Below are 22,971 nucleotides of genomic sequence, written 5' to 3' on the forward strand. Positions count from 1 at the left end.
TACCAACATGCTTTACTTATAGCCTTTAGTTATCTGGGGGGAAGCTTCTTTAGCCTCACATTGTAACTACTGCCCTCTTTCTCTGCTCTTTCTGAACACTTGCTCTTAAGCCTTGAGCTTCTATGTGAAAAAACTGACCACTGCACTGGAGCATCCACATGAAAGGGCATGAACATATGGAGAGGGAAAGTGGTCAGCTGAAACCAACCTTCTAACCATTGGCACCAAGGAAGCAGAAATGAATGAAAGCCCAGCCACCACAGCCTGGCCACCAACTGAATACCATTGGCTAAGGCACCCTGGCAGGTAGAGCAGAAGAATCTACCTAAGAGAGTAGAACCAATGAATCCAAAAGAGAAGAGTATTCGAAAAGAGGGGGAGTTACGATCTGTGTCCAAAGTGGCTATGAGTTGAGTATGCTTATGGCAGAGAAGCAACTACTCAATTTGATAACATGGATAGAATGGGTGGTTTAATAAGAACAAATTCTACATGAGTCCAAAGAACACAAGCCATATTAGAATGGGTTAAGGCGAGAATGGAAGATTGGAGATATTTCCCAAGGTTAGCTGCTAAACCAAACAATCATTTTCTTATGTTCATAAACAGTGCATAAGGAATTTGGGCAGCGCCCAGCAGGCTACCCGGTTGACATGCCCACTGGGGTGTCTAATAGTCTTTTCAAAATGCGTCCAAAGGAAAACTCTTAATCCCCCCCCTGCCCAAACTCACACTTCAATAAATGGCACCACTACCATCCAGTTGCTCAAGTCCAAAATCTACATATCTTCTTTCATCCATCTCTTTTCCTCACACCTTCTTGCACCAAACAGATCAGACAGTCCTCTATTCTATATTAGTTATCATATGCTGCATAGCAAATTATACCAAAGCCTCACCATTAAAAACAACAAACATTTATTATCTCATCATTTCTGTGGGTCAGGAATTCAGGCATGGCACAGGGAGATACCTCTGGCTCAAGTCTCTCATGAGTTAGAATCTGAGTTGTCAGTGTGAATTGCCATCTTATCTGAAGGCTCAACTGGAGTGGGTGGAAGAGGTGAGATCAGCCTCCAAGATTACTCACACAGCTCTTGGGAGACTTCAGTCCCTTGATACATGGGCCTCTCTACAGAACTACAACAGAAGAAGGTAGCTGACTTTCACTAGAATGAGCAATCTGAAAGAGTGAGACAGCATGCCTCCAAAATGGATGCCACAATCTTTTATTAACCAAACTTTTGAAATGACATCCCCTAACTTCTGTCATATTCTGTTTGTTAGATGCAAACTACTAACTCCAGTTTACATTCAAGGGGAGAAGAATTAAACTTCACCTCTTGAGGCTCCCCTCCATATGCCTTGAGGCATATTGATATGGTTTGGATGTTTGTCCCCCTCAAATCTCATGCTGAAATGTGATCCCCACATTGGGTGGGAGGTGTTGGATCATGGGGGTGGATGCCTCAGAATTGTCTTGGTGCCATCCTCATGGTAATGAGTAAGTTCTCTTGCTCTGAGTTCACGTGAGATCTGGCTGTTTAAAAGACTGTAGCACCTCCCCCCAACCCCCACTCCCTCTCTTGCCATGTGACATGCTGGTGATGCCCATCACCTTCCTCCATGATTGTAAGCTTCCTGAGGCCCTCACCAGAACCTGAGCAGATGTTGACACCAAGCTTCCTGTACAACCTACAGAACCGTGAACTAATTAAAACTTTTTTTAAATAAATTACCCAGCCTCAGGTGTTTATAGCAATGCAAAAATGGCCTAGCCCACATATCAAATAATGTATGGATCTCTCTTTGAAAACACCACAACTTTCAAATAATCTTGAATCAACCCACTTTTCCCCATTTCCACTGCCATTACTCTGGTTCAGGCTGCTATCGTCTCTAGGCTAGAACAGATTTTCCATTGTTCTCTCCCTAATCACCCTCCCCACAAATCCATTCTTCTTACCAAGGCCCATGTAATCCTTTAAAAATGTAAATCAGATTATATCATTTCCCTGATTAAAATCCTCCCTCTTGTGGCTTCTCATTTTACTTCCTTATTGTGGCCTAAAAGGTCTGGGCTGTGCTTATCATCTGACCTAATTTATTATAATTCACACAGCATAATGTGGCAGCAACATTAGCTTTTGTACCAATCTGTACACACACCAAGTTTATTGCACTTCACCATCATTGTCTTTGCTCTTCTTTGGCTAGAATCCTCTTCCTACCCCCCTGACTTAACTTCCCAACTGCCCCTTGCATTTCTCTTTCTTTTCATTCAGGTCATAGCTTAAATGTTACTTCTTCTGAGAGGGCTTTCCCAGTATTACCATCTAGAGTAGCCTTCCTCCACACCTTCTTCTCCTGAACCCTCTCTCTGCACCAGTTACTAAGACCTCAGTGCTGATATCAAATGGTTAGCACCAGTACATAATTACTGGTTATTAGAATAATGGCATATTTCTACAGTGGTTGGTAAATAACCACTTCCTCAGACCCTCCGAGAGGTCCTCCACAGTACTGACCATACTCTCTTCCCTGGGATCCTCCCTCATTTTACCATGATCTAGCAACCAAGGTATTATTTCCTGGCACAGTAGGGTCTCTAGGATTCTGCTTCCAAATACTGTTTTGTTCAGCTGGGACTGAACGGACCGTTTGAGGCTGTGCCATACCTATTGTTAAGGACTCTATCACCCCTGTCTTCACAGCACTCCATAGGAAATCATCTTCCTACTTAATACCACTTGCCTTCCCCTACTAGCATGTAAACTTTTAGAGGTCACAGACCTTAACTTACTAATTACTTTCTCTCTAACTCCTAGAACAGTTTCTGGCACATAGTAAATGCTCAAATATTTGTAGAGGGAAGGAAAGTATAAGTGAATGGTAAGGGGTTGGGTATAAAGGAGGCAGGAGGAGCAGGGAGTAAAAGATGGTTTGGAAGTAGACTAGAGATGCCACTCTCTCCTTTTCTGACCCAGTTGTCCTATGGGCCTTAAAGAACCCAAGTGGTCTTTCTTGCACAAAAATCCATGGTATTTGTTTGAAGTCATTGACTATTTGTTCTCTTTGTTCTCTTTTCACAACCAATCTTGTCCTCCTTCCTTCCCCTAACCTACTTATCTCTTTCAAATCCAAGAGCAAAGGTTTCCCAAGTCAATGCACACATTGAAATGGTCTGCTGTCTCTGGAGCTCTTGCTCTGGGCTTTTGTTCTCATTTGCTCTTTTGCCTGAAACACTGTCTTTCCATAAGCTTTTTATTCCCCATTTTAAAACACAAACATATTTACTGAGATATAATTTATATACAATAAACTGCACACATTTATAATATATAAATATACTTATATATTTTATAATTCAATATATAAGCCAATATATATAAATCAATAAGTTTTGACATATATACTCAGCCATGAAGCCATCACAGGCATCAAGGTAATAAATATATCCTTTGCCTCCAAATTTCTTCATGCCTATTTGCAATCCCTCTCATGCCTCTCATACCTATGTCCACCCCACTTCCCTACAGATGTATTAGTTATCTACCATCGTGAAACAAACAAGCCTGAAATGTATCAGCTTATAACAACAAACACTTATCATCTCTCACTTTCTGTGAGCCAGGAGTATGACTACAACTTACCTGGTGCCTCTGTCTCAGGGTCTTTCCCAAGGTAATACCCCAGGCATTAGCTAGGGCTGTGATCTCATTTTAACAAGCAAGATGGAAGTCACCATCTCTCTGTAACCTAATTTTCAAAGTGACATATCATTTTTGCCATGTTCTATTCATTCTGTTCTCTCAAGGTGAAGGAATTACACAAGGGTGTGAATACTAGTCTCCATTCTTAACATGATCAAATCCTACCTGCTCCTTCAGTGTTTGCAATTTATTTCTACTAGTTTTTCCTGATGTCTAAATCTTGAATACCCTTCTTGTATGTCTCATTGCACCATGCTGCTTCTTTATTATTCCTGCCACTCTGTATTGTTAATACTTTATTACTGTACTATTTTTCTAACTAGACCAGAAGTCCATATAACAATGCCTTGATTGTTGTTATAGCTCTAACGCCTGGTATGGCACCTAACAAAATCTAGGTGCTTAATAAATATTGTTGAATACATGCACGCATGAATGAATGAATGAATGAATGAATGAATGTTTAAAACTTATTACAGAAGCCTCTGGAATAGTTTAATGTTCCACATTTTACTCTAATGCCATCAGTGTTAAATACATAACTATCTTACTATTATTCTTTTGTTTTATGTACTACTAAAAAAGAAAAACTATAATTAATCTACAACACAATTCTAAGAAACTATTAATTATACAACAATTTCCTATTTCACACATGTTAAAATGTACAAACGAGTATGAGTCCATGGAATGTGAAGATTTTAAATGTTATGAGAAATTATGAAGGTGTTTTAAAATTAGACTTTTTCATCACCAGAAATGTATAATCAAACATTTAAAAAGCAAACTTATAAAAAACTCAGATCTCATCTTGACTATTAGAATCCCTTTCCTTTTCCTCCCTTGGTCCTCATGTGTCTTATTTATTTGCACATGTTCAAATACTTCTTCCTAAATATATTTGGTAGCAATCACATCAACCCATTCTTTTATTTTCCCACAAAAAGCCTAATTCACAGAGTAGTCAGTAAAAACTGTAAATGAACTGGTAGAAAGCCAGAGCCAAATTTGCCAAGCTTAACTTTGTACAAGTGCAAAAGGATTGATTGGGTGACTACACCACTTGGTGTTGTTCCTCTACAGAGGATGCTGAGCCCTTTTGGCAGCTGTTGCAATGTTCTCAAGTTTCTGAAAGTGTGAAATTCCAATGTTCTAAGAATGCCAATAATACCATTCTGCATAAGGCAGCTATAGTAAGCTGGAAGAAAAAAACCCCAAAACCCTGGGCTTTAAATGCTAAATTCATGGTCACTTCCTGAAAATTCTATAGTAGCAGAAATAACATCTGTAAAATGGAGATAATTCCTTTGAGTTTGCTGTATTAAATTTTTAAAAACCTGTGAAACCACCATGCAGATATAAAGCAACGGCAGTGCAAAGTACAAGGTACCGTCCAAGTCTAGGAGTTAGTTTACAAAATGCTTTTACCTTGCATTCTCTCACAACACCCTGGACAAGGAGATAGGATCAATATTATTATCCCCATTCATACAGTGTCATCCAGTTAGGAAGTGTAGGAGCCCTAAGTTTGTATGTCTAGATATGGGCAATCCAAAACTGATGTGTACCTAAAAACAGAACCTGAAAGTATAGAAAGGGAAAGCTAACAGAACTATATCACTTCACTCCAATTGTCTAAGCACACATCTCAAAAAGCTTAAAAACCCAAAGAAAGGAGAAGGATGGAAATGAAGATAAAAGCAGCAATCAATGAAATAAAAAACAAACTTGAAGAGAGACTATCCATTGTATGAAGTGTCATTCAGTCATAAAAAAGAATAAAGTCCTAATACAAGCCACAACATAGGTACACCCTGAAATCATTATGTTATGTGAAGAAGCCAGACACAAAAGGCTGCATGATATAGGATTCCATTTATATGAAATAGCCAGAAAAGGCAAATCCATAAAGACAGAAAGCAGATTAGTAGTTGTCAGGAACTGCAGGGGGGAGGAGGATGGGGAATAGCTACTTAATGCATATGGGTTTCCTTCTGAGATGATGAAAAATATTCTGGCACAAGATCATGGTGATGGTTGCGCAATATCGTGACTGTACTCAATGCCATTGAATTGTATGTCATTGAATGGTTAAATGATGAATTTTATACTATGTGAAATTTACTATAATAAAAAACTTAAGACAAAACATTCAAAAGTTGATTATTGAAAAGACTAATGAAAGCTATAAAACCCTAGTAAGACTGACAGAAAGAAAATGAGAAAGAAAACAAATTCTAAATGTGAGAAATAAAGAGGATATTACCGCAGATCTTAAATATGTAACAAAAGGATATTATGAGCTACTTTATTCCACTAAATTTGCAAATTTAAATGAAAAGGATGAATTCCTAAATTTATCAAAGCATACATAAGAAGAAACATTTAATCTCAATATTTCTATGTTCTTTAAATAAATGTAATCTATAATTTAAAATCCCCCTTAAAGAAATCTTTAGTCCCAGGTAGCTTTGTAAGTGAATTATTCCAAACACTTAAGGAAGAAAAAATGCTCAATTTTACACTAACTTTTAGAGAATAAAAAATAAATAAATAACTCTCAACTCTTTTGCCAGGTGAATATAACCATGATACTAAAACCTGACAATTAATTATAAAAAAGGGAAATTAAAATTACAGGCCAATCTTTATTATGAACATAGACATTAATATCTTAACATATTAGTCAATTAAGTCCACAATTATAAAAACGTAATAATATCATAATCAAGTAAGGTTTACACACCATATGGGAGTTTGGTTTAAAGTTTTAAATCAACATATAATTAACAGAATAAAGGGGAAAAATGATGATCTCAAAAGATGCAGAAAAAGTATTTAAAAAATCCAACACTCATTTACAATTAAAGATATTTTTAGTAAACTAGAAAGAAAATGTAACTTTCTTAATCAGGTGAAGAATATCTGCCAAAGAGAAAAAGTTACAGCAATTTTCACACTTGATGAGAATTTGAAAGTTTTCCCTGGTAATTGAGAAAGCAACAAAGATATTCGTGATTATCACTTATGCCCAATATTAAACTAAAGGAAAGCAAAAGAAAGAAGAGATGTCAAGGCTGGAAAAGAAGATCTAGAACACTCATTATTTGCAGACAACGTGATTGGTATGTAGATAAGACAAAAGACTCTGCAGATAAACTATTAAAATAAAAACATAAATTTACCAAGGTAGCTAGCTATAGAGTCAATATACAGAATCATTTGTTCTTGTGTAGTAACAAACAATTAGAAAATGAAATTTTAAGAAGATACTATTTACAAGAGCATCAGAACTACTAAACTCTTAGGATGTAACAGAAGATGTTCAAAATCTCTAAACAAAAATCTACAACTTCACTAACAGAAACTAAACATTTAAAGAAACACATAGACCAATTTCAGATCTTGGAAAGGTGGCAATTTAATGATGTACATTCTCCCCACATTCATCTATACGGAGCTCAATAAAATTCCAACACAAATCCCAGAAAGGTTTTGTACAAATTGGCAATCTGACTCTAAATTTAAGTGAAAATGTGAAGAGTTAAGAATATCCATAAAAAATTTTGAGGAAGAACAAATTTGGGGGATTTTATAACCAAAAATCAAGGTTTATTATAAATCCACTATAATTAAAACACCGTGATTTTGTGCAAGGATTGACAAATAATCCAACGGAACAGAACAAAAAGTCTAGATATAGGCCAGGCACGGTGGCTCATGCCTGTAATCCCAGCACTTTAGGAGGCCAAGGTGGGTGGATCACAAGGTCAGGAGTTTGAAAGAAGCCTGGCCAACATGGTGAAACCCATCTCTACTAAAAATACAAAAATTAGCCAGGCGTGGTGATGGGCACCTGTAATCCCAGCTACTCAGGAGGCTGAGGCAGGAGAATCACTTGAAACCAGAAGGCAGAGGTTGCACTGAGCTGAGATTGGGCCACTGCACTCCAGCCTGGGCAACAAGAGTGAAACTCCATCTCAAAAAAAAAAAAAAAAAGGTCCAGATGTAGACCAACACATATATGGTATGGTTACCTTATTTATGATAAAATGCTTCTGCAATGAGTGGGGAAAATATTTTCTTTTCAATAAAATGATGCTGTATAGATTGGATATACATATGGCCAAAATGAATCTTCATTCTTACTCACAAGACAACCAAAAATATATTCCAGGTGGATGAAAAATCTAAATGCGAAAAATAATTATAAATATTTTATAAGATAACAAGAAAGCATATTTCGTAATTTTGGGGTAAAGATTTTTAAAGAGGATATTTGAAGCAACATTCATAAACAAAAATATTGATGTTAGATTTCATTAAAATTGCAGACTTTCTGTTCATCAACAGAAGTGATTAAGAAAAAGACTCCAAAAAAATAGAATATATTTTCAATACATGTATGCACAAAAGACTGATACCTACAAATCAATAAGAAAAATAGTGTCATCCTAATTTCTTAAATGAACAAAATGTTAAATATTCACTGCACAAACGAGGATTCCAATTGGCCAATAACCATAAGACAAAGTGTTCAACTCCATTAGTCACCTAAGAAATGCAAATAAAAACCACAATGAGATATTCTTACATAACAATCCAAATAGTTAAAAGTTAAAGAAGAAAAACTAATACTATTAAGTGTTGGCAAAGAAATGAAGCAACTAGAACTCTCCAACATTATTTGTGAAGGAGCAGGCTGGTACAACCACTTTGGAAAATTACTTGACAGTACTTGCTAAAGCTGCACATATATGTTCTTTATTAATCAGTAATTCCAATTCTATATAGTCAAAAGAAATGTTTACATAATACATTAAACTACATTTTACAAGAAAGTTCATTGCAGTTTATTTATAATGTACAAACATTTGGATAAACATTAAGTGTTCATCAATAGTAGAATGGATAAATTGTGAAATATTCATACAATGAAATACCATACATGGCAAATGAAAAAGAATGAACTACTGCAGCATGCAGCATGCTGCAACAGAGGCTCATAACAACAATGGTTTATTGTCTATGTTTAACATTTATTGCTCATGCTACTTGTCCACTGCAAGTTAGCTCTGGCTCTTCTTCTGTCATCACTAATCCAGGGTCCAGTCTGGCAGAGCAAACTCTGTCTAAAACATTACCAGTCTGGGGACAAAGAGAAAAGAGACACAGCAAACTACAATGGCTCTTAAAATTCCTACCTGAAAGTGATCTGTGTTACTTCTACCAGTATTTCACTGGCCAAACTAAGTCACATGACCATTCCTGAGTTTAATGACACAGAGATGTATACTCAGCCCACTGAGGGTGGCACAGTAAGAAGAGAACTGGAATATTTGGAAAACAGATGTCCAATATACCACAGAGGCTGAGACAGTGAGTATCTGGTTCCTGTCTTGGGCAACTTAGATTCATGTCTGATGTTTGTCTGGTTCTCTAGAATGGGAGACAGAGGATTTCAGAAGCACATGATTTATTGACTGTGCTTGATAGGAAAAGTCCTGGAAAGTAGTGAGTAAAGCAAGATAAAGACAGGGAAATAATCAAAATGTTTAAACCTAGTAATAGTAGGGCACATCTGACTTTATTATTCCCAAAATTTCTATATAGATATTTACTTTCTCTCTCTCTGACTACCAGTGGGCTTTTCTAGAATTCATTAATGAACAATTTATTTTCCATTTGCATTTTACCCACAGACAATCTTCAGATTCATGGCAGAAGCCAAATCTTTTTTGCTTTAAAGAAAATTGATAACAGTCCACAGAATGCTCCATCTATACTTCATTTGATTTTACTTCTTGATAGAATCAATTACATTTTATGATTTATGTGATTCACCAGTTAGTTGTCAGAAACCGCAGAACTCCTCTGGTATGCAAAGCCTAGAGCCTGATGAACACAAATATGTGATAACTATTCATTCACCATTTCCCAAAGTCATCCCTAAAGGACTGAGATTTTTCTGCTACATCTGTTATAGAGAATATGAAACTAAATATGTTAAAAGTTTTCATTACATTCTCTGCTTCTGCTTAAGAACATTCCTCTTGGTTTCCCTCAGTTGGATGACTTGCCCTTGGCTGTGCTAATATGGTCTTTTACATTTCCAGTGAATTACTTTTCTAGAAAATCTCATTGCACAATAAAAATGAGCTTTGGCAAAAAGTAAATGATTTGGTTTTTTGCTGTAGACAAATTTCTGCTGTATTGTGTCAATGAAACATGAACACATCAATAATACTTAGTGTGCACCTAGGTCTTCCTTCTGTGATGTGTAGTGAGGACACTAAATCAAGACCTTCAAGCTCTTTTCCAACATCCTTTGGGTGCAGTGTTTTAAAATATTGGCTCATATAATAGAATAATATATGGAGTTTTTATAAAATACCAGTGCCTGGACCCCAGCTGGGGGGTTAGACCTCACTCTTCTAGTGTGCATACCTGCGCTGCAGAGATAGAAACTAAAGGTTATATTCCATCAACTCCCTTGAAGCCACAGTATAGGATGTAATTTTGTATAGGATGTAATTTTGTGTTAGCCAGGGCTTGAGCAAAACTAAAATTTACAAATAATTGAGGAAAGAGGCAATATTTCAAGCATCTGTTTTGCCAGGGAGGCCTGTGGCTACAGGAGTGGCTCTGGAGCCTACAGTTCTTGTGGTTCCTTGAGCTCTGGATGTTACCTATCACAGGTACAACTATCTACTCTCCCACCAATGACGCATAAGGTCCACATGCCCACCTCCTTATCAACACTTGGCAATATCAAGCCTTTTAATTTTTTGCTAGTCAAATAGGTATAAAGTAATTTAAAAGTGCTGTTTTAATTGGCACATCTCTGATTACTAAGATTCTGAACATCTTTCATGTGTGTCATTTTTCCCTCTCTTCTGTAAACTGCTTCTTCACATCATTTGCCTGTTATTCTGTGGGCTTATTATCCCCACTTTGTAATTTTTAAGAGTTCCTAATATAATCTACTTACTAATACCTTGTCAGTTTATCTTTGCCAGTGGTGTTTTACAAGGAGTGGAAATCCTTAATTTTGATGATTCAGATTCAATCAGGTTTTTTTAGTCTTAGGGTTTATGCTTTTTAAATTTTGTTTCAGAAGTTCTTCCCTACCTTTAGGTCATAAAGATACTCTCCTTTATTGTCTTCTGTTAACTAAAAGTTATCCTTCACCTTAAGATCTTTAACCCATCCAGAGTCCACCTTTCTTAGGTAGTTATCTAGAGATGCTGGATAAGATACAGATTTGTTTCCTTAGAGTGAGACCATTCTCCCAATGCCATCTCCTAAACAAAACATCCTTTCCCTATTGACTGGTGCTGCTAACTTTATTTTATATTAATTCCACATACATAAATATGGTGTTTTCTGAGATCTCTCTTCTGTTCCATTGGTCTATTTGGTTTTTTTTGCACAAATACTAAACTGATTTATTATCAGGCCTACCCTTGCCCTTGCCCTTTATTTTTTGAAGCTGACTTTGCTCTCTCATATCCACTAGAAAATTGTGACATATATATACCTGAGAATGTATAAAATACATATATCCTTCTATAGGACAGTTATAAAACAAACACCAATGTAAATCACCATCCAGGTTAAAATATTATATTACTAACAACCCAGAAGCCTCCCCTGTACCTTCCCTTGACTGCTTTCCTGGAAGCAACAAATGTCCTAACTCTTATGATAATCATCACCTTTTTGTTCTCTCTAGTTTAAGCTCCTAGGCATGTATCTTCAAATAACATTGTTTGATTATGCTTCTTTTGGAAATCTCCCACAACAAAATCATACTACATGAATTGTTTTTGTTTTCTTTAGCTCAACATTATTTGTAAAATGCATCCAAGTTGTTAGCATGTATCTCTAGTTATGGGATAAATTGCTGTCCATATTTCATTGTATGAATCTACTATAATTTATTTATCCATTTCAATGTTTATAGACCTTTCATTGTTTTGATTTTTTAGTTTCTTTTAATATAAATATATTTTATACTAATTCACGAACTTAATTTCCTCAATAGTTATAGAATTATAATATATTCCAAGTTCTTTTTGAGTCAGTTTAAGGAACTATGGTAGAATGTACTAGCTGCCTACCAAAATTCTTCCTTTCTGGGCATAAGGCTACCCAGCTGTATTAGTCCATTCTCACACTGCTCTGAAGACATACCTGAGGCTGGGCGCAGTGGGTCACATTTCTAATCCCAACACTTTGGGAAGCCAAGGTGAGCAGATCGCCTGAAGTCAGGAGTTCAAGACTAGCCTGACCAAAAGTGGTAAAACCCCGTGTCTATTAAATATGCAAAAATTAGCCCAGTGTGGTGGTGTGTGCCTGTAATGCCAGCTACTCCTGGCTGAGGCAGGAGAATTGCTTGAACCCAGGAGGTGGAGGTTGCAGTGAGCTGAGATCACACCAGTGCACTCCAGTCTGGGTGACAGAGTGAGACTCTGTCAAAGAAAAGAGAAGAGAAGAGAAAGAAGGAAAAGGAAGGAAGGAAGGAAAGAAAAAGAAAGAAAGGAAGATAGAAAGAAAGAGAGAAAGAAAGAGAGAAAGAAAGAGAGAAAGAAAGAAAAGGAGGAAAGGAAGGAAAGGAAGGAAGGAAAGGAAGGAAAGGAAGGAAGGAAGACCAACCAACCCAAGACTAGGTAATTTATAAAGGAAAGAGGTTTAATTGACTCACAGTTCTACATGGCTGGGGAAGCATCAGGAAACTTACAATTATGGCAGAGGGGGAAGCAGGCACCTTCTTCACAAGGCAGCTGGAGAGAGTGTGAACAAGAGCAGGGAAAACTGCCTTATAAAACCATCAGATCTCATGAGAACTCACACACTATCACAAGAACAGCATGGGAGAAACCGCCCCCATGATCCAATCACCTCCCACTGATCCTTTCCTTGGCACTTGGGAATTATAGGGATTACAATTCAGGATGAGATTTGGGTGGGGACACAGCTAAACCATACCACCAGCTAAGCTAAATTTTCCAGCTTCCTTCCAATTAGCTATAATTGTGTAACTATTCTCTTATCAATAGAATGTCAGTGGAGGTAGTTTGTGCCATTTCCAAATTGGGCCCAAAGATATTTGATGTGTCTTCTCACACTCTCTTTCTTCTTTCCATGGCTGGAATCCGATGTGATGGTGAGCAAGTTTTGATCAGAAAGCTAATGACAATACCCCATAGAGTGTAAGTAACTCAATGGAAAGCTATTAGTCCCCTGAAGTATCAGAATTTTCTCGCTGATTTGGAATAATTATCTGAGATCTCTTATGTGAAAGAGAATATAAATGTTCTAAAAAATTAGCAGATACTTCTATAGCATTGTCATATAACATATATTAACTCTAAATGTTATATATAGTAACTCTTTTAATATTCTTACCAATGCTAGGTAATATTATTACCTCAATTTTAAAGATTTATTACCACCTGAAGGTAGTAGTAACTATTATTACCTAATTTTTTTTTAAACTAAGGCTCAGAGAAGGCCAGATTTGCACAGTTAGTAAATGACTGAACCAGGATTGAAATCCAGAAAATTAGACTCCCAAATCTGTGCTTTTACCCACTGTGATGCACCACCTTCCAGCAATGTCTATGTCCTTTAAACCACTATATCTGGAGTCTTCATTATGACAGCTTAGCATGACCTTAAAAATACAGAAATTTGAACCTAGATAAATACATGGTTAGAGCAGAACTGAGGAAACAGATTTCACACACAGGCTGCAAAAATGGGGACTCTTGTACTGTCATCACAAAATATTTTGTGAAACTCTCTCTGGCTGTAACTTGAAAGATTGATCATTTACCCAGAGAGCAACCAGAATGTTGATGTGTGTTGGCCATTCCTTGATGCTTTTAGCAGAGGTCAGTAAAAGAAAAATTGTGTTTTCAAGTGAGAACTAGTAGGACAGGCATGGTGGCTCATGCCTGTAATCCCAGCCACTTTGGGAGGCCGAGGTGGGCAGGTCATCTGAGGCCAGGAGTTTGAGACCGGCCTGGCCAACATGGTGAAATCTCGTCTCTACAAAAAATACAAAAACTAGCCAGATGTGATGGTGTGTGCTTGTAATCCCAGCTACTTGGGAGGCTGAGGCAGGAAAATTGCTTGAACCCAGGAGGCGGAGGCTGCAGTGAGCTGAGATCACACCACTGCACTCCAGCTAAGGTGACAGAGTGAGATTCTGTCTCCAAAAAAAAAAAAATAATAATAAAAAGAAGAAGAGAGAGAGAGAACTAGCAGATATAAAGGAAAAAGCTACAGAGAATGCCTACAAATATGGTGCTATGAAAGGTGTTATTTCTTCTTGACCATGTATTCTGATGACCTCAAAAGAGACAGCATTTCAATGAGAGAGGGAAATGGGTCACGGTAACCAGGAAGTAAAGTTGGCTTTAATGCCATGCTCTGAAATGAAATCTGGGTGACATTGCTGGCACATGAAACCAAACAGACCCAGAAGCCTATTGAGTTTCTAAGGTATTGATATTTCAAAAGCAGCCAGAAGCATGGCCTGAAAATGACTTCACACTCTCAGACCTATACCTGTAGGAAATGGACACTAAAATTACATGATCTTTTCAAGACCCACTTCAGAGGTGGCTTTAAAGCATAACAGACGAGGAAGAATTTCCGAAGGGCAAAATTTGAAATCAAAGAACATGGGGAAGTACACCATGGTCAGGACAGGGAACCATCTCAGTTCCTCTCTGGTGGAATAATCTCATTGCTATGCAATGTGAAAAGAAAAGAAATAACTTTTCACTGACTATCAAGTCTATTCCCTTCTTCCTTTCTTTTCCTAAGACTGCTTATTATAGTTATTCTGATCACACTCTAGACGGTAATCTAGATGTGTTGGTGGATAATAATTTTGTTTTCTAGGTTTCCACATGCAGCCCTAGTGGACCTAATGTGGAGGTCAGAACATCACCCAGAGATACTGTACTTTGAAGTGGGTGCAGAAATTGGATGGGGGTTGGGATTTTATCCCTTGGTGAGGGATGAGGGAGTCAATGTGTGAGAGAAGGGTGCAGATGGCTATTTGGTGGTCAAATGGCAGGCACAGATTGCTAATGGCTCACTAAGATTTATTTTCTCTTTTTCCTTGAACATATGTCTCTCCAGTCATTTGACATTACCCATTTCTTTTTTGCAATGAGTTAGGTATGGCCAGGTGGCTAGATTTTACCATTAGAAGGGAATTTGAAGTGCTGAGTACCATTGCTGGTCCTGGGCTTTAAGACATTGGGTACTTCTCCTTTACATTCTCTCTAGTGTTTCTTCTTCCAGTTTGACAGAACACAGACACAGTAGTGACCTAAATTCAACCATGCAGATAACCGCAGTCACCTAGGAATGGTTAGAAACATGAAAGAGCCACTCACTGCTCAAGATTCACTCTCTATGCAGTCCCTCAATGCTCCGTCCCTGGAGGCATTATGAACTCCACCAATAGCTCCCTTGCCTTCGGGCTTCTAGTTCAGAGGGTGGAATAAGTTAAGTCAGGATATTTATTCCCTCCATGCCCTCTGTGCTGAGCTGTCACAGGTTGGCTTCATCTTTCTACCAACAGCCACAGCATCTACTGGAAGAGTCTCCACTTTGGCTACCCTCTTCTTGTGCCAGTATCTGCTTCCACTCCTTATTCCTTCAAACCTAGAGATGGAAAGAGCTCTTGGCCTTGCCCTCACCTCTCCTCTTCTATCCCATTGCTAGCACTGGAGTATTGTATTGTGTCTTGTTAATTTCCCTTAGTTTTCCCATCCTTATGTCAATAGTCCCCTTAAAGAACTTCCCTCAATAGCCCTTTTGAGTGTACCTTCTTTTTCCTGAAGGATCTGATGAGTGGGGTCTCTGAATGACCCCCTCAAGAGAAACTCCCCTACTAATAACTCTCACAAGAACTGTTAGATGAGAGAGAAATAAACATCCATGTTTTTTAAGCCACTATATTTTTGTTCTATGTGTTATAGTAATTTCATCTTACCCTAATTAATAGAGTATGATATATTTTTTTCTAAAAGTTTGTCCATTTCATTAAATTTTCAAATTTGTTGGCATAAAATGATTCATTGACTCCTCTTTCCCTCTCTAATGTCTATAGCATCTGCATGTTTTTTCATTTCTAAAATTGGATATTTGAGCCATTATTTTCTTGATTGTCTCATCACATGGGTATTAGTTTTTATCAATCTTTTTAAAGAATGAAATGTTAAGGTTTGTTGAATCACTCCATTATATGTTCATTTTCTATTTCATTAATTGTACCAGTTATCATAGCAAATTACTTTGGAACTTAGCAGCTAAAAATAATCAGAAATGTTTATCATAACACATTCTTTCTGGGAGCAAGGTGGAAATGGTGACCTTGGCAGTCACACATCATCATTTCTAGAGTATCTTATTGGTTACACAGGTCAGCCCTATTTGATGTTGGAGGGGGATATGCAAGGGCATGAATACCAGGAAGTGAGGATGTTGGGGTTCATGTTGGGGTTCCGGTATTGGGGTTAGAGTAGGTAGTTAGGCAGACATGTGCAGGGAAGGAGGGCCTCCCCCTCCCACTGCCCACCACCAGGAATGTCAGGTGACTATCAGGTGATGGTCAGGTAGTTATCAAACTGTCTCACTAAAATAATAATTGGATGCAGCTGGCACCAGATAAAGCCAGTCTCCCAATAGATAGAAACTACCTGAAGCTGGTGATCAGCAGCTTCCTGATAAGATCTCAGGATCTTGGCTTTGGTGAGTGGGTCCAAGCATGCGCACTAAGAGGTAAAATGGCAGAGTTTAACTGGTATATAACTGCCACTATGAACACTCGATTGGTAAGGGAAAAACACCTCAATGAGCATATGAACAACTTCAGTAAACACACTGCACATGCGGCCCCTCCCAAGTGCTGGCAGGCCACTGTGCATGTGGACAGCCTACCCCAAGGGAAGAATCAGGGGAGAAGAAATGCAAACCCCAGAATCACACCAATGTACAAAACCCCCAAGTCAAAAGTCAGATGAGGCACTTGGATCTCTTAAGTCACCCACTTGACCCTCTTCCAAGTGTACCTTATTTCCTTTCATTCCTGCTCTAAAACTTAAACTCTCACTCCTGCTTAAAAACTTAGGCCTTGTCTCTCACTCTGCCTTATACATGTAAGATGAATTCTTTCCTTTGAGAAGGCAAGAATTGAGCTGTTGTAGAGGTGTACAGATTCACCAGTGCAAAAATACTTTGCTACCATGACTTGGATACGTTCCCTACTGGTAAGACACCTCTCTATGCCTCGCCTTCTTAGGCTGGAGGCATCCAACCCCCATACATGGTTTCCTTCTCCCCTTTCACTCTCCTGCTTATTAATTAACCCCCAGAATGGTTCCTCTCAGTCACAGTGGCTCTGGTCCCCATAGCTGATCTCTCAGCTGGCCCTGATGGTGGCTCACAGGGGTGAATAAAACCTTGGAGACTGTACCAAGTAGACCTGAGACACTAACGGTTCTCCTGGATAGGAGGCTCATGAGATGGGTAGGACTAAAGCCTAAGACTGTGCAATGTCTAGGGTTTCCTCTGTTTTTCCTACTAAAATTGGCTCTTTCCCTAAAACCAATTCTGTTTTCTGTCTGTGAACCCTGAAATGGTCTTGCATACCCACCAGGGGGCGGGGCAAGTCTGCCTCCCCCGACCCTCCCCGCTTTCACTTTGCATGCCACACGACTTCCTTCTCTGCCTTAAACACACACTCCCGATTTGTTATTTATATGCATGAAGCTCTTGCTGTGTTTGCACAGCAGCAAAGAGATGGGCTTCCTTGTGGATGTCTGTTGGCTCATTTCTGGGACAGACACCAGAACCCTGACTCTGCCAGCTCCTTATGACTTACCATATGCATTTTGTTTATGTTGTGCTTCAGGGCCAAGTTTTTTGGTGTTTTTGATGCTGTTTATCCACTGCATAGAATCTTATTCTGTGGCTTTTAAAGGACTCCACCTACTTCCTTTTTTTTTTTTTTTTTTTAAGCAACCCTTTGGGAGGAAGGAAAATTCTACCTTTGCCATTTGCAAACCCTTATTCCAAGCCCCAAGTCCTCTGGAGTTTCCTCCTTTATGTCAAAAGAACAAAAATGCTGTCCTTTTGAATCCAAGGGATGCTGTTTTTGCAAGCACATGAAGGTTTTCCATGGGAATTCTTCTTCCTTCTTCCCATTTTCTCCTGTAGCAGAGGGATTATCTTGTCTGTTGAAGCATTTGTTCTCCATGTTACCCTGGGAGAATAAGGAACCCCAAATACAAATTTTTCCCCATTCTTCCAATCACTTCCAGACTCTTCTCAATAGGTATAAGGACCTTCAAGGCCATATTTGAAGGGAGGGAAGTCCAACCCCTTGCAGCAGTTGGCTGAAAACCAGTCTTCTCATCTACTTAAAACACATCATTCTCAGCAAACTAACACAGGGACAGAAAATCAAACACTGCATGTTCTCACTCATAAGTGAGAGTTGAATAATGAGAACACATGGACACAGGGAAGGGAACATCACACACTGGGGCCTGTCAGGTGGTGGGGGGCTAGGGGAGGGATAGCATTAGGAAAAATACCTAATGTAGATGATGGGTTGATGGGTGCACCAAACCACCATGACACATGTATACCTATGTAACAAACCTGTATGTTCTGCACATGTACCCCAGAACTTAAAGCATAATTTTTTTAAAAAACCAAGACCTTCTTTGAAAGCCTGAAGAATAATTTCAATGTTTTTACATTTAATTTGCCTTTTTCATTAAAGTTTATTCAAATTTTATGCCCCCCAAAATAGGAATATCAGAAAAGAAATAATCATTTTGTTGCTAGAATGCTCCAAGTGAGAGTCACCATAAGGTCATGGAGACAGACATAGGCCAGTCCAAGGCTACAGGCCCAACAGACAAAAGTACTCATAGGACAGAGATGAAGGCTGGTCCCAGGCTATAGGCACAGATTACCATTAGAACAGAGATGAAGGAAAGCAAGGTTAGGGGTTCCCAGTAAGACCAGTTCATTCTGGACTCCAAGGATTAAGAAGGGGCCCCCTGTTTACTCCAGTATCTCCTCTGTTCTCAAGTGGGTAATCATGATGAGACGGGACCAAGGTTAGGGGTACTTGGTGAGACTGGTTTATTCTGGAACCCTAAGAACAAATTGGGGGATGCCCTGTTTAGGAAAGGATAATAAAGAAATAAGAGGGAATGCCTTCTCTTTTCTTTTTCTCTCCTCTGTTCTCTCTTCACAGATGGGTAATTGCATCTCCATATGACAGGACATACCCCTAGATGCATCCTCAAGAACTGGGAAAAGTTTGACCCCCAAATCCTAAAAAAGAAGAGGCTAACATTTTTCTGTAATACAGCCTGGGTTGAATACAAGCTCAGGGACCAGGAATCTTGGCCAGAAAATGGGATTATAAATTTTAATATGATCTATTCACCGGATTTGTTTTATTGGCAGCAGGGAAACTGGGCAAAAATCCCCTATGTCAGGGCTTCATAGTCCTAAGAAACAACCCTGACCTTTGTCAGCCTTGTAAAACGGATCCAGCGATGATAGCAGCCAGTCAGGCAGCCCCCTCTGGTTGGTTTGGGAGACCATTATTGTGTTTATCCAGGGCGCAAGCCCCAGAGGAACCAAGGGCAGAGCTTAGCTCAAACTCCACTGCTCCTTCTACCCTATTATATCCAAGTTTCCCAGCCCAGACCATTCCCTTCCCTAACCAGAACCATCCTCTGGACACCACCCCCTTAAGTTATGCCCCTTCAAGAGGTTAGCAGCCCCAGTGGAGCCACTAGAGTCCAAACTCCATTCACTATGCAAGACCTGAGCCAAATTAAAATGGAACTAGGGAAGTTTATGGAAGACCCTGACAAATACATGAAAGGGTTCCACAAGGCAGGCTTAACGTTTAAACTCACCTGGAGGGACCTCTCGGTCATACTAGGCAAACACTAAGGGAGAACGTGACTCCATTAAGGAAGTGGCCCAATAATTTGCAAAGGCAATGCATATGACTGACCCTGGTGGCTACTCTGGCGGTGGGGGGTGGGAGGGGGGGCACAACAGTTTCTCAGGTGGACCTCATTTGGGATTACAATACCCAGTGGGGCATGTGGACAAGAAGCCACATATTCCTCTATCTGGTAGAAGGAATGAAAGCTAGCAGAACAAAACATGTGAACTACAATGAATCAGCCTTAATAGATCAAGGCCTTCTTGAAACCTCCACTGCTTTCCTCAGGAGGCTACAAGAGGCCCTAATGAGATATACTAACCTAGACCCAGAGACACCAGAAGGGCAACTGGTCCTAAAGGACCATTTCCTAACTCAGGCAGCCCCAGATGATTTGGAAGAAACTCCAGAAACGAGCACTGTGTCCCAACACCCCTATGCCTGACACCCTCAAAACAGCTTCCTCAGTCTTTTACAACCAGGACCAGGAGAAGAGGAAAGGGTTCAGGAAAAGGAGAGCTGAAAGGAAAAGAGGCAGCTCCAACTATTGGCTGCTCTACGGGTCCATTAGCCCCCTCCAGGTTGCCTCAGACAACTATCCCAGGTAACTGCCATTGGTGCAGGAAGCCAGACCACTGGAAGGTCAACAGCCCCAATGGAACAGATGGGAAAAAGCCCCGCATGGTGTGCCCCTCTGCCACAAGCCCAGCCACTGGATCTGATACTTCCCTGAGGGCCAAAGGGCCTCTGGGACAGAATCCCAACCCCTGATGACCTTGAGCTGAAGGGGCTCTATGCTCTGGCCAGCTTCTGGATTGAACATCACTATTGAGGGGATGGAGCTAAGGGCTGCTTCAGATGTGGCAGGTAGGACTCTAAGATTTCTTTTGGACATAGGAACTGCCTGCTTAGTGTTTACCTCTTTTTCTGGGCAATTATCCTCAAATCCTTCCAGGCAATGGGGGTAAATGGGATGCCCATAATATAGAGGTTTGCTCCTTCTTGGTGCCATCTGTAGGAATAAATAGTATTTTCTCATTCATTTTCAGTGATGTCAGAATGTCCTATGCTCCTTTTGGGTAGAGATATTTTGTTTAGACTAGGGATTCAGTTAACCTTTCCTCCAGGGCCAACACCCCCTTTCCCAAATGCAATCTTATTCCTCAAGGAAACCACACACAAGGATGAACTGCCCACAGACCTTCCAATTAATCCAGAGGTCTGGGCCCCAGGAATACCAGGAAAGGCCGTAATGGCCACGCCTATAGTAATTCAGCTCAAGGCTCCTTCTAGTTATCCTTGCAGAGGACAGTTTCCTCTTCAGTTGGAGGCCAAAGAGGGACTTCGGCCCCTGATTTAAAAATTTCTAAAACATGGACTAATATGCTGTAACTCACCCTATAACACCCCTATCTTAACTGTTAAAAAGACTAATGGAGAATATAGGTTAGTCCAGAACCTGTGAGTCATAAATGAGGCAGTAGTCTGAACACACCCAATGGTCCCCAACCCTTACGTAATTCTAGAAGTACCTCCAGATGCTCAGTGGTTTTCAGTCTTAGACTTCAAAAATTTCTTCTGTATCCACCTAGACCCATCCTCCCAATTTATATTTGCGTTGGAGTGGGAGAATGAAAAAGGAAGAAGTTAACAGCTCACCTGGACAGTGCTTCCACAAGGTTTCAGAGATAGTCCCCATTTGTTTGGGCAAACCTTGGCTAGATATTTGCAAGACCTAAGTCTTGATGTGGGAGAGCATCTCCTACAGTACGTGGATGACCTGTTAATCTGCTCCCTAACAAGAGAGTTAGGAATCCAACATCTAAATTTCCTTGCAGACAGAAGGTACAAGGTGTCCAAGGCCAAGACACAGCTACTAAGACAAGCAGTCCAATACTTGGGGATAATCCTGACCCCCAAAGAACACAAGCTTTCTGCAGAATAGATATAGGCCATCCTTAGAATCCTTACTCCAACCACCCAAAAGCAAATTTGAGCTTTTCTGGGAATCACAAGATATTGCAGACTTTGGACACTGGAATGTGGTGGAATTATTAAATCCTTATATCAGGCTTTAAAAGAAGGGACTAATAGGGAGTCAATCTCTGGGAAAAGAATCAGGAGCAAACCTTTAGGTAGCTAAAAACTGCCCTCTCAAAAGCCCCAGCCCTTGAGCTACCCATACTAACCAAACCATTTCAGTTTTTCATCACTGAAAAGGCAAGGTATAGCACTAGGAGTTCTAACTCAAACCTTTAGGCCAAACATGTTGTAGGTTACTTTTCAAAGAACCTAGACCCAACAGCACAACAGTGGCCACATTGCCTCAAGGTAGTGGGTGCAGCAGCCCTTCTCCTCAAGGGGGCCTTCAATATCACAATGGGACAATCAATCTGGCTCCTAATGTCCCACCAAATAGACCCTTTATTTGATCTAAAAGGATCATAATGGCTCACTGACAACACATTGCGAAAGTACCAAGTCTTGTTGTTGGAAAACCCACAGGTAACAGATGAGCAGTGTTCCACCCTTAACCTAGGCCCCTTACTGCCACTACCAGGAGATGATAACTCAACATATTCATGCTGTGAGATTCTTAATAAAATTTTTGCCAGCTGGGAAGATTTAAAAGATCAGCCCATAGATAATCCAGACAAAATATGGTTTTCAGATGGCAGCAGCTTTGTCAGGGATGGAACTAGATATGCAGGGTATGCTATAGAGGCCCATCACCAAGTTGTAGAGGCCAAAGCTCTGTCCCCAGGGACCTCAGTGTAACTAGCTGAATTCATCACACTAACCAGAGCCCTAAAACTAGGGGAAAGAAAAAGAATAACCATCTACACAGATTCCAAACATGCCATCTTGGTATTTCATGCCCACATGGCTATCTGGAAGGAAAGAGGCTACCTAACAGTTCAGGATGCTCCTATTAAGTATGGGCCTCAAATCTTAGAGATACTGGAGGCTGTTCATTTGCCCCAGGAAGTAGCAGTAGTGCATTGTGAAGGATACCACAGGGGCTCCTATGAAACTACACAGGGAAATAGGTTAGCTGACAAAAACGCTGAAGATGCAGCCATATCAAATGATACCTTCATGGGAGACTTGTAACCCTCTCTCCCCAGTGAACTTCCCTTTCTCCAGTACACTAAGGAAGAAATAGACTGGGCCACCCAACATGGGTATAAAGAAGAAACCAATGGATGGTACAGATTGGAAGAATTTTTCCATCTACCTCCCAAT

The 22,971-nt window shown here is 39.7% G+C and overlaps 1 pseudogene; it reads left to right on the top strand.

Moving 5' to 3' along the window:
- The window catches only part of LOC101004058, a 28,957-nt pseudogene that overhangs the window by 1,008 nt on the left and 4,978 nt on the right, over positions 1-22,971 (top strand).

The sequence above is a fragment of the Papio anubis genome, chromosome 4, assembly GCF_008728515.1.
Source record: "Papio anubis isolate 15944 chromosome 4, Panubis1.0, whole genome shotgun sequence".
In the NCBI taxonomy this organism is placed as follows: Eukaryota; Metazoa; Chordata; class Mammalia; order Primates; family Cercopithecidae; genus Papio; species Papio anubis.